General features: G+C 35.8%; 1 long non-coding RNA gene across 2 annotated transcripts; it reads left to right on the top strand.

The window, feature by feature from the left end:
* The first annotated feature begins 29 nt into the window (after positions 1 to 29).
* On the top strand, positions 30 to 6,162 carry LOC131541041 (uncharacterized). 2 transcript variants are annotated; one of them, XR_009271386.1, is made up of 10 exons: positions 30 to 148; positions 995 to 1,061; positions 1,868 to 1,902; positions 2,852 to 2,947; positions 3,402 to 3,493; positions 3,657 to 3,750; positions 4,945 to 5,078; positions 5,209 to 5,273; positions 5,357 to 5,555; positions 5,641 to 6,162. It is a non-coding gene; the product is annotated as an uncharacterized LOC131541041 (long non-coding RNA). The 2 variants fall into 2 exon arrangements; XR_009271385.1 differs by having other exon boundaries at positions 1,868 to 2,947.
* Positions 6,163 to 13,065: the final 6,903 nt, after the last annotated feature.

Raw genomic sequence — 13,065 nt, 5'->3', positions numbered from 1 at the left:
TGTTATTATTTTACTAAAAATAGGAATTCTTCAATAGTATGACTGTTGAGGTAGCTGAAATCTGAATGGCAAACAATCTATTCAGGTTTCATATGACTTTTATAAAAACTGATTACAGGTTTCTCCGCTTAAAAGAGTGGTATTCCTTGTAAGTATTGTCAATGTATTATATTCATTATTATTCTTCATTATTTCTTTATTCTTTACTGCAAACATCTATTTTTCAAACATGATCTGTCCCAACTTTGACTTATAAGTTTAATACATCTATGTGTATTATTTTATTTATATAATAATTTAAACACTAAGCTACTAATGATATTAATAATTATTTTTTTAATATATATATTATAAATATTTATGTATATTTTGCACAATGTCGCCTTTCTTAGAGCTCTCTTGAATGAACCCTTACAGAAAAAACACATTTTTTTTCTCATGTGATCACGTGTCCATATATTTTCCACATGTGATCACTTGCGTACATATATTTATCATGTGATCACATGAAGACAACATGTCACCACATGTTGCAACATAAGAGCACATGTGGAAAATGTTTTCTTGTGTTATAATAGGTTTTCACATGTGGATCACATGTTAGCTACAACAAATACTGTGCATTTTCAGCATCACACTGTATGTTGACTTTTAGTTTGTTCCTATTTCCTGCTTCCCATTGTAGTCCCTAGCATAATAACTAATACACACACACACACACACTCACACACGATATATATTATCAGCTTCACCTAATTTTTTTTTATTGAGGAACAACATTACAAAAACATGTTAATAAAATTAATATTATTAACATTACAATAATATCATTAATAAATTCTTCTTCTTCTTAATATTAATAATAATAGTAATAATCACAAGACGCAAAATATAGATACATAATATTTTACAATAGATGTACCAGGTTAGACCATTTATTGCACCATTTATTGTCTTTAATAAGGCTTATTCCATTTTGAAATTTTGACTGAAGAATGAGTTCGGCGCGTGCTCATCATTCGAACTATAACGGTCATCTACCACTGTACGCTGAGGAAAAGGTAAGCAAAAATGTATTTAATTAGTAGTGTTTACACATGTAATGTTGAATTTCAGTTTTTATAGCTGTAATGTGTTATATTTTAAAACATTTCATACTTTTCTGCATCAAACGTTTGAAACTTAGCGTCCTGTTTGCCGTGCGGTCATTTCGACTTGAAATAAGCTGGTTAAGCGCGGTCACAGTCACCGTTGGTCGGCGAATTTTCACGCGAATGTCCCACTTTGACCATGGGAGAAAACAGTTTAGGACAGGGAGTAAAACCTTTGCACTGCAAGAGGTAGCTGCCACTCGATCAGCCACCACTGTATGCGAGTATCTGGCGATCCGTTACCACTGAATGAATGAATGAATCAGCTGTTTGATTACTCGCTCGTGAAGACGGTAAATTGCCGCCACGCTGGCCGTTTTACACTATTTAATGTATAATTTCCTTTTTCATCGATTTTATGTAGCTGTTTTCAAAACGTTGTATTTAAGACAATGTTTAAGTATTATGCAATTATAACTATGTGAATAAACTCAGCAAATAGATAGATTACGTGCATGAATCCATCAGGCCTCTGTAACTATTTTAACACTTTAAATGTCATATATATATATATATATATATATATATATATTGTCAAATCTAGCCTAGTCAATGCAATAATGGTACATTAATTTACCAGATTATTCATTCATTTAATTTACAGTTTTTCTTTTAGGCTCTTGCTCGCTCAAGTTGTTGACACATGGCTACATAAATAATTAGCAACTAATTGTTTTGAAGCAATATTGACAAGATGTCTTTCTATTTACTTTTAGGGATAAGCATTTCAACAGAGCCACATCACCGAATGGTAAAGACTTTTTCAAAATTACACATTCTGTCACTGAAAGTAGTACACTTGGTTTTTGTTTTTGCTATTTGATATTTTGTCTTTTGCTATCTTTCTATTCTAGTTGCATTAAAGATGTGAACACGTTATTTGTGATTGGAATATTTCTGATTGGAATATTTAAAATCATGTTAGTTGAGGTAACTTCTAGAGGTCGACCGATAGTGGATTTTACCGATACCGATAGCTAGGTTGGACCACACTGGTCGATACCGATTAATCAACCGATAGTTTTCAAAATGGATACTGAAAGAAAGCTAGTGCTTTACTATTAAAAAAAAAAAAAAAAAAAAAAAGCAATAACAGTACTGAACCATACATTGTAAATTAATAAAAATATTAATATTATTTACTATATTGATCATTAAAGTTATTTCATAGTTTGCTAATGTTAAAAGAAGAAACTTTAAAATTTAAAAAATGTAGCCAATTAGTAGCTAATAGTGAATGTTGAAATGAACAAACTATAACAAGGAACAATACAAGTTTTCATTAATGCTACAAATGAACTCTTATTGTTAAGTGTTACCATTTAATTTCAACAATCATGCTTAAAGATGGCCATCTTTAAATATCTACACAAGACCATAGCATTAAAATTACATACACATGGATATTGTATGTGTACTCACATACTTTATATGCTTATATTTTTTAACACTTGATAATTATCTAATCAAAAAAAAATAAATAAAAATGTAGTCACACACCGGGCAAAAGCGCAGCGCTGCGTCTAGGAGAACTCAGAGGTATCACACACACACACACACACACACCAACCCGTTCTCATCAATCTGCGTATAAATAACACGGCTTTACACTTTGCAATGGCGTATAATGCATACGCCAAATGCCAATTTTGCGTGCATATGATACGCCAATCCTCCCCATTGATTTCGGTGGAGAGCAGAAGATGCGTCCAAATACCACGCAGCATCTTCAGCGGCAGTGACGTCACCAGCGAGGCTCGGCCCGGTTCACCTGATGCGCGTGCACCTTCAAACAGGTAAGGGCAACAATCTTTTCCTTTTTAATGAGATCATTATTTTAATTATTTCTGTGTTTCTGCGTTGCATGGCATGTGCTAAAATGGAAGCGTGTGCGTTCAAATGAGTTAACGTTAGTAGAACAGTGCTGCTCAGTTAGCACAGCTGCTAACCTGCTATTGACATTAGCCGAAGCTAACTTCGATAGACCTGTTGCTGTTTGAAATAAATAAATAAAACCGTTTTCAATCATGTTGTGACATGGGTCTTCAGCTTTTACACGTGGCTGATGAAAGCACTACAAATCAGTCAGTATTGCGTGATAATTGTAACCATGCAAAAAGTCCACACATTTACCATATTTTTACCATAGTAAAAACATAGTTTACACACAGTTTTTGCTCTCTCTCTCTTTCTGTGCTTTGTGACATTTTTAAATCTCATAATCTCATATATTTTTACCTATTCTTTCAGGAAGCTGCTAGAATTAACAGGGAACTCAATGCTGATCTTGAAGAAGCTGCCAAGGAGGCTGAACAAGTCCTTCAGTGATTCAACTCTTCACAGTAATGTTGAACACATTCAGCTAGAACTGATTTGCTTTAATGAACGCATCCTTATTTTATGTGTTGTTAATAACTTTCCTTACAGTCCTTCCTCTCAAATATTTTGGTCACAGATTATATTTTGCACATTGTCTCAACATATATATATTTCTCTTTGTTTCAGCTGAGAGGGAAGACCAAAGGAAGGCCTGTCCTGGGATTTGATTTTGGCCGTATTGTGCGTTTACGGAGAAGACCCAGAGCTGCAAAGGCAAATGGTACGTCTTTGTTGGTCTGAACACCTTGACAGAACTGTACTGCAGATACATTTTGCACAGTATTTGATTTTTCTTAAACTTTGCTTATCACACTTATCCCACGGCCCCATCAGAAAGAACCCCAACAAAGTGTCATGTCGAAGTAGTAATCATTTATACAATTTAACAAGGCAGCAAATTCATATGATTTTGTACAAGCGTACTCGTATAAAATTCTACCACTTTTACTCCTACTTCTGTCATTGCCTCAACTTTCATGCAAATTGTGCTCATAGTAAGTAGTCAGAGTTTATATCATAAAGATTATATTAAGTTAATTGTATTCTTTATTAATCTTTACAATTTGGCGCAGTCTCTTCCCGTTCTAACAGTACATGATATCTCTCCACTCAAAGTCTGCCTTTCTTTCCATGTTGATTTTTATTGAACGCATCTGTCTAAAAAGCAAGAGTCTGGAAATGCTAGTTTAACTCGTCACGTGACAAATCAGATCTTCAGTTAATTGGCCAAATCAGATCACTTAAAGCTGTTCACACCAAGAACAAGAAATATAATATCTATTTTAACTATTTATTTTTCACATCAACAGATGATAACGTTCTGTTTATTATTAGTGCGAGCTGCAGTTATGTTGTCTGCCATTTAAATGCTCAAGCTCTTTAAAGTCTGGTGGATTTTGATTGGCTGTCAGTGTTTTGATTGTTCATCATCTGGAAAAAATTGTTCTGAAAGAGATTCCAATGATATTGTTTCTCTGTGTCGTTAAATGTTAAATAGCTGCGGTGTGGACTCATCCTTGGTGTGAAGAGACCTTTAAACTGCTTATAATACCGTCAGCATGTAATCATATTTAAAAGAATTCACATTAGCTTGCTATTGAAGAATACAGCTTTTTCTAATTCCGTTTTCTTCTCATTCTGTTAAACTTACACACACAATTCTGCCTATTTCTCTGCATCTTATTCCTTTACTCCGTCACTCACTTACACATTGTTTTATACTCTGTTGTAAACTGAGAGTTTGCATGATGGCCTTTTCTCAGACTCGGAATCTGATGTATGCAGATGAACTCAGGAGCCCGCTAGAGCTGCCAAGGAACTTGAGCTTGAAGTTTACTATTATAACTGCTTAATTTATGATTAAACAACAGTAATAATTAAACATGGGGTCAATGGATATTTTCTTGTTTTACAGCTGAAGACCAAAAATGCAAAGAAAATCAGTCACAGCAAGTTAACAGGCAAACCAGTCCTTTGACTGAGGCATGAACATGGTCTTCTTCTGCCCAAACAGAAAAGAGAAAGCTGGAAAGTTGCACATTTCCATTGGTATGTCTGTATTCAAGCAGTGCAGTTATATGTGGTACAGCATTTGATGTTGATCTCTCAAAAGACTCTTCAAGTCACCAGTTGTCATTTTTCACATACACATCTTACAAAAGTATATATTTTTTTATAGATCCTAGAATGAGCAAATCAGCTGTACATCATCTCTGGGATTTAGGCAGGAAATGACTGAATATGGTGAGTACTGACACCTGCACCTGTATTCACCTACACTACTTCTCTGGAGTTATCGTTGACTTGTTTTCTCTCTTTGTTTGAAGGAGGATGAAGCCAGTTGATGAAGATATCAATTAAATGGCCACCAAGTGAAGCACTGCTGCCTGAACCCATCAGATATCTGCTGTGAAGACTGCATTCACGAACAGCTCTACTGTGACAGCGCAGAAGTTACAGCCCATAAAAGAAACAAGATAGTGGTGGAGGGATTCTTTTAGCCCATACCTCTAACAAGAATCAATGGTAAGTCCAATACAACAATTATAAATAAAAATACAATATTTTTTATTGATTTACCACACCCTAAATACATGTTTTGTCCCTCCAGGACATCAAGACCAGGTGGTGTGTGAGAAAAGCATGGAGGACCGTCAGAGACTCCAGCCACCCGAGCCATGGATTGCTCTCACGGTCACCATCAGGCAGATGTTATTGCAGAACCTTCACCAGCAGACTACGAGACAAGTTCTTTCCACAGACAATCAGACTGAACTGAACTCGCACCACACACAGCACACCAACCTCTTATGTACTGCACTCTATCACTTACACTGACTGGACTCTGACTCACTATTATTCTGCATCCTGACATTCTGTTTGCACTAATTCATACCATACTGCACTGCAAAGGTGTATGTGTACTGTGATTATTGTTTTCATTTCATGCTGTATGTATAGTATCATATTTACCATATGGTGTTCTCTATCTGTATTGAGTCCCTTATGTGTGTGTTGCATATATATTCAATATTTGTCATCCATAATGTCATGCTGCATTTTGCACAAAAGACTTTCACCACCTGTACACTTACGTTCATGGTATTGTGACAATAAAGTGATTTTAATTGGTCACATGTCTTTTGTTCATCAGTTGTACTGTAGGGTGCTGGTTAACAATTGCAAATTGTTTATGACATGGAAGAAGTTTATGATAGGGACATGGACAAGCAAGCAATAGGAAGAAATGCTTGCATTTGGGTGGCTTCATCTGATTAAAATAACATGGTTTTAACATAACCCATTTTTATTTCTCTTGAATATTTGTCTTTATGATGTATCCTCCAGTAAAGTATTGCACATGTGTTGGAAAACAAAGTATGGGGAATGCATCATTTAATTTTGTAAACAATACACATAATTATCATGAGTGTTTTAATTAAGACATGAATATTTAGTCATATTAAAGACAGTCAGTTACATAAAGGCTGAAAGATGCATTAGAAGAGACTGCATGGACTATATTGCTACAGACACTTCATGCACAACTGAGGCTGATGCACCAGGGTAAAAAAAAATTAACACGAGTCCTGTACTGTACTATTCGCAAGATAAGCATGCACATTACTGATGTTTAGCACCTGAGGAGGACAAAGATGAGGAATATTTGACACAAGAGATACAAATTAGGTATTTTATATTATGATGCTTTCCTTTGCATGAATTGTTTTGCACCATAAACCACACACTGTCTGTACCTTGTCTTATTGAATGATACACTTGACATTGTGTAATAGTACAATGAAGTGTCACAATATATATATTAGTTGTTTAAACTGGTGTCATTGTTTACTGTCAACACTGTATTCCTGCTCCTGATCTAATGAAATAAATGGGCACTGATGTAGATATTTTTGGGAGGGTCTATTCTTATTCTAAGATAACTATGAGTTGCAACTTACATATTGGCAAGTTGTTGAAAAGACAATCTAAATAATGTGACTCGGCACAGTTTGTTGTCCATGATGAGAATATGCCTGTGTATGTTTTACTGCCCTTCCATCCTCAGGGGCCCAGTAGAGTCCCCTGGAAGAGCAAAAACAATTAATATTTCAAATGGCTGTAAATCAAAGTCTGATTATAATTTTAAAGAGAAATTTGGCAAGACAACTACTTATGCTATGTTAATTAAATAATGTTGGACAAAGTTTTCAAACATGTATGGAAAGGTGGTATAAAGGTGTTTTAAAAAGTGCTCTTAGTAAAATACCAAATTTCAGCCTGCCTTTTACATATGTCATATATGTTTTCACAATGAACATTTTTAGATAACCCTTTGTTAAAAAAATATTGAAATTTCCCTCTTTTATTATTAAACTTTTTAAAACTACATTACCCATGAGCCTCTGCCATTCTATCGATAGAACGCATTGCTGGTATTTGTAGTTTAATGAAGTTATGCTCAGGGTTAGGGTTACGATCTCGGGAAAGTGGTAATTTATCACGACATAACAACACTGCATTGTTAACTAAAGGTATTACTGACGTAATAATAACAGAAAAACGTACTTTGCAACATTAACCTTTTTTTTAATTTGGGTTAAAAGATAGCCCAATCACAGCGAGTTCGGCGAGTGTCAAGAGAAACCCAGTTGAGCAGAAGCGTCACACTTACTTGTCCATATATGGTCATCTATGAAAGGATCTTCCGGGTTCTTGTGGTGAATGGACAGAATCTGTTGAAGATTTATTTGTCTACACTCAATATAAAAGTGCAACAACAGATTGTATCTTGGGCTTAAACCTTATGCAGCAATAGATCTGTTGATTACAGTGATCTTTTTTTTTTTTTTTCAAACAAGGGCGTAATGGTTCCTATTGTATAGACTGTTTACACTAATTAAAGTCAACCATTTTGAGCAAGAAATATATATACAGTATGTATATAGTGATTGTGACAGGAGCGCAGTGCTCACAGTAGTTGACTGTAGAAGAGAAATTAATACAAGTTAATACAAATTAATACAGTCCTGTTAAGACTGGAAGTTGCCAGTAAAGGACTGAGAGCAGATGTGCTACATGAGAGAGATGTGGAAGCTTTTGGAAGGGCTGATACTGTGGAGAGCTGATGGAGAAGGACTAAGTAATCTGTGAGAAATCCTGCAAAACAGGAAGAAAAATAATTTATCACATGATGAACAATAAAAACATTGACAACAAAAAGTAGCAGACAACAACATGCAGCATGTATAACAGTAAACAGACCATTATTGTCTGTTGGTGTGGATGCTAAAATATTTACCAATATATTTCTTGTTCTTGGTGTGAACAGCTTTAAGTGATCTGATTTGGCCAATTAACTGAAGATCTGATTTGTCACGTGACGAGTTAAACTAGCATTTCCAGACTCTTGCTTTTTAGACAGATGCGTTCAATAAAAATCAACATGGAAAGAAAGGCAGACTTTGAGTGGAGAGATATCATGTACTGTTAGAACGGGAAGAGACTGCGCCAAATTGTAAAGATTAATAAAGAATACAATTAACTTAATATAATCTTTATGATATAAACTCTGACTACTTACTATGAGCACAATTTGCATGAAAGTTGAGGCAATGACAGAAGTAGGAGTAAAAGTGGTAGAATTTTATACGAGTACGCTTGTACAAAATCATATGAATTTGCTGCCTTGTTAAATTGTATAAATGATTACTACTTCGACATGACACTTTGTTGGGGTTCTTTCTGATGGGGCCGTGGGATAAGTGTGATAAGTAAAGTTTAAGAAAAATCAAATACTGTGCAAAATGTATCTGCAGTACAGTTCTGTCAAGGTGTTCAGACCAACAAAGACGTACCATTTGCCTTTGCAGCTCTGGGTCTTCTCCGTAAACGCACAATACGGCCAAAATCAAATCCCAGGACAGGCCTTCCTTTGGTCTTCCCTCTCAGCTGAAACAAAGAGAAATATATATATGTTGAGACAATGTGCAAAATATAATCTGTGACCAAAATATTTGAGAGGAAGGACTGTAAGGAAAGTTATTAACAACACATAAAATAAGGATGCGTTCATTAAAGCAAATCAGTTCTAGCTGAATGTGTTCAACATTACTGTGAAGAGTTGAATCACTGAAGGACTTGTTCAGCCTACTTGGCAGCTTCTTCAAGATCAGCATTGAGTTCCCTGTTAATTCTAGCAGCTTCCTGAAAGAATAGGTAAAAATATATGAGATTATGAGATTTAAAAATGTCACGAAGCACAGAAAGAGAGAGAGAGCAAAAACTATGTGTAAATGAATTATGGATTACAGTTCGGAAAAATAGGAACAAGTTATGGCTTTTACAAGAGATGACTTCTTAAAAGAGCTGCTGGAGTATGTGATCTGACATAACTGCAAGACAGAAAAAAATATTGAATTACATTTACTTCAGTACAATTACTGCTTTAACTACAAATACCACAGTAAAACTACGGCTGCTGTGGTAAAACCATTTTAAGTGTTGTGTTACTGTGCTTTGACTACACATATGCAGTAAAAACATGGTAGAAACGGTGTAACTGTTCTTTAAATGCAAAGAGTAGACAGTAAACACAGTTACTATGGTAAAATCAGAAAAGTGTTGTGGTTACCATAGCTACAAATACCACAGTAAAACTACTGTCACGGTGGGAGAAGCATGGTAAATTGGCTACACATGACATGGTAGAGAAACAGTTACTATGGTAAAAATATGGTAAATGTGTGGACTTTTTGCATGGTTACAATTATCACGCAATACTGGCTGATTTGTAGTGCTTTCATCAGTCACGTGTAAAAGCTGAAGACCCATGTCACAACATGATTGAAAACGGTTTTATTTATTTATTTCAAACAGCAACAGGTCTATATCGAAGTTAGTTTAAAGGCTAATGTCAATGGCAGGTTAACGTTCTACTAACGTTAACTCATTTGAACGCACACGCTTCCATTTTAGCACATGCCATGCAACGCAGAAACAATTAAAATAATGATCTCATTAAAAAGGAAAAGATTGTTGCCCTTACCTGTTTGAAGGTGCACGCGCATCAGGTGAACCGGGCCGAGCCTCGCTGGTGACGTCACTGCCGCTGAACATGCTGCGTGGTATTTGGACGCATCTTCTGCTCTCCACCGAAATCAATGGGGAGGATTGGCGTATCATATGCACGCAAAATTGGCATTTGGCGTATGCATTATACGCCATTGCAAAGTGTAAAACCGTGTTATTTATACGCAGATTGATTGCACACACACACACCCACCAGACGCTTTAATTGCGTTCAATTCAAGTGGCGGTCTAAAACAATTTATTTAATCCCCAAACGGACATAAATTTGCTTCAAGAATGAACAATGTGGCATAAATGAGTTTGAAGTTCGGTGTTTAAAAAAAACAGAGCAAGCGGAAAGAGAACGCGCGATCTGTATTACAGCTCTCGAAGCATACAGACTTTATTAGAGCCACAGAAAGACAAACGTTTTGCTGAAAAATGCACAATACATAATTTATAGCCTAGAGTGAAGTCATTATGTACATTCACAACGATTTGGAACAAATATAATGTAATTTAATAGAAAACTATGTGAATGGCGCTCTGTTCCGCGGCAGTATTTTCTGTCGGCTGTATTTAAATACGCGTCTGGAGTTTCCCGCTCTGTGCAGCGCTCAGTGTCACGTGTCAAAATAAACAACACGTGTTGTCAGTGATTTCCGCCTCTAGAGGCCGCTCTCTTACTTTATAATGCCAGCGGACCCTTCTCAGCCACTCCAGCAATTTTTGCAAACCGGAAAACTATCGGCATGGATTTTTGAGCCTGTCCTCCAACAAAAAACGACCCTATAGGTCGTTTGTAAAAGCCCTTATTACGACTTATATTTACGTTTTAAAGTTAAGCGCCCTCTAGCACGCGTAAAAATAATGACAGTCTCGTGTTGCGTCTGTCGTCATGAAATGATGTATGACTGTCATTACCAATCAAAATGCGTCTTTATTTAAATGCAATATGTGGACTTTTTACACCGATCTCACAGTATTCGTACATATTTTACTAGGTGGCTAATTCGTACGAATGACCACACCTAACCCTGCCCCTAAACCTACCCCTTACAGGAATCATGCAAAATCATGATTTTTAGTGCACATTTTATGAGCGCGTGCGTTCTCTGGGATTAAACCCATGATCGCATGATCACGTAATTACATATCGTCGTATAACGCAATGCTCTACCAACCGAGCTACACGGAACCCGAACTATGACGCAGATAAAAGAGTACAAAACATTAATATGAAAATGTCCTGTTGCCGATAGGGGCGCAATTGTAGCATACGCTCTGATGGGTCGTATTTCAGGGATTTGGACAAACGACCTATACGGGCGTATTGGTTGGAGGACAGGTTGGGATTTTTGCCGATAACCGATTAACCGATAGTTGCGGCAATCAACTATCGGTGCCAATAATCGGCAAAACCGATGAATCGGTCGACCTCTAGTAACTTCACTGTCAACAGTATACTCTTCAGTTTTTTTTTGTTTTATAGGCATTACACACTGTCCTTCCTGTGTGTTTGGCTTTTTCAGAACCTGCACGGTGAGTCTCCTTGATTAACTGACAGGACAACTCTATGTATTTCATCAAAATACCAAAGTGTTTTTACTCATACTGCTGTTTAGTCAGTTCATCAACATTTGATTGGTTTTTCTACATCTGTGTTGTTTTGTTCAAACTACTTTACCATTTATTTGAAAGGGACAGCTCACCCAAAAACTAAAATTCAGTCACATGCGACTCATGTCTCCTAGACCTAGAAGATTTTGCACATACTTTATGTTCTAAGGTGAATATATCTGTTGTTTTCTGCCCGTCAGAATAACAAATAAAGTTCTTGCATTATTTTGGTCTGGAGATCTTCACCTCATAAAAGACAATACATGAGTAATACTTTTGAGTTTTCTGAGAGTCATGTTTTGTAGTGTTTTAAACTTTGACATTTTTACAATCTTCATCTTTCCTTGGTGAGCTGAAGTGAAATGTTGAGCAAATATATTCTCATAAACGCAGTCCTCCACACCAGACCAACAGAATTTTTTTAATTAAAATTTGTTTGATTTTTCACCATTTCTTAATTTCCCCATTTGTGGTATCAAAAAGAAAGACCATATGGCATAAGAGTAAATAATGACTGAATTTTCAGTTTTGGGTGACCTTTAGCTTGGCATCAGTCTTTGTGAGATTATTTGTCAAAAACTATTTTAAATTTAAAAAAATAATAATAAAATTATGGTTAAAAACCATAATTGGTCAGCACTGATCTTTCAGTTTAGAGTTCACTGTGATAGATGGGAGTCCCGAGTGGCCGGGGGACCTGCTTGCTTACAACAGAAGATGAATCTTATCTTTAATAAGGCTGAAGCATGAGATGAGCAAAACATTTATACAAAAAAGTTAAATCATGTATACACACAATAGTGTTGTTTACAGGTCCACTGGTCAACTTGAAGTGCAGCATTAAATATGTCATCCTGGACAACTGAGCATCACACCAATTTTAATCAGCATGCTTAAATTTTTCATAGCCAGTAAGGTTGTCTTCATGATTCAGATATTCCTGATTCCTGACTGAATTTTGAGTGTAGGTATGTGTATCCAGCATTTCTTTATTCTATTCAATCAACTGTTGCAAATCATTTTGAAATCACCATGAAATAAGTGAGCAATTCTTCTTCTTCTTTTTTTTTTTTTAATGGAATGTTGACGTTTTTATTACAAATGATTTATCCATGCACATCATTTTACATTTTATTTATTTATTTACGTGTTCTCATATCTCATTATCTTTATTTCTGCATAATTTCTCTCTCAATATAGCCTTTAACTATGAATTTATGATTTTCCCCCTTTATTTAGTGCCTTTCAAGTACTTGACTTGGTGCACACTAAAGTTGTTGAGATCTCTTCTAAAGCTTTAAAGGAGACAAATGTGAGACCACCAGAGTCTTTAGACTAGGAGAAA

The sequence above is a fragment of the Onychostoma macrolepis genome, chromosome 05 (assembly GCF_012432095.1).
Source record: "Onychostoma macrolepis isolate SWU-2019 chromosome 05, ASM1243209v1, whole genome shotgun sequence".
Classification (NCBI taxonomy): Eukaryota; Metazoa; Chordata; class Actinopteri; order Cypriniformes; family Cyprinidae; genus Onychostoma; species Onychostoma macrolepis.
The sequence above is the reverse complement of the archived record's forward strand: the minus strand, read 5'-3'. Positions and strand labels throughout refer to the sequence as shown.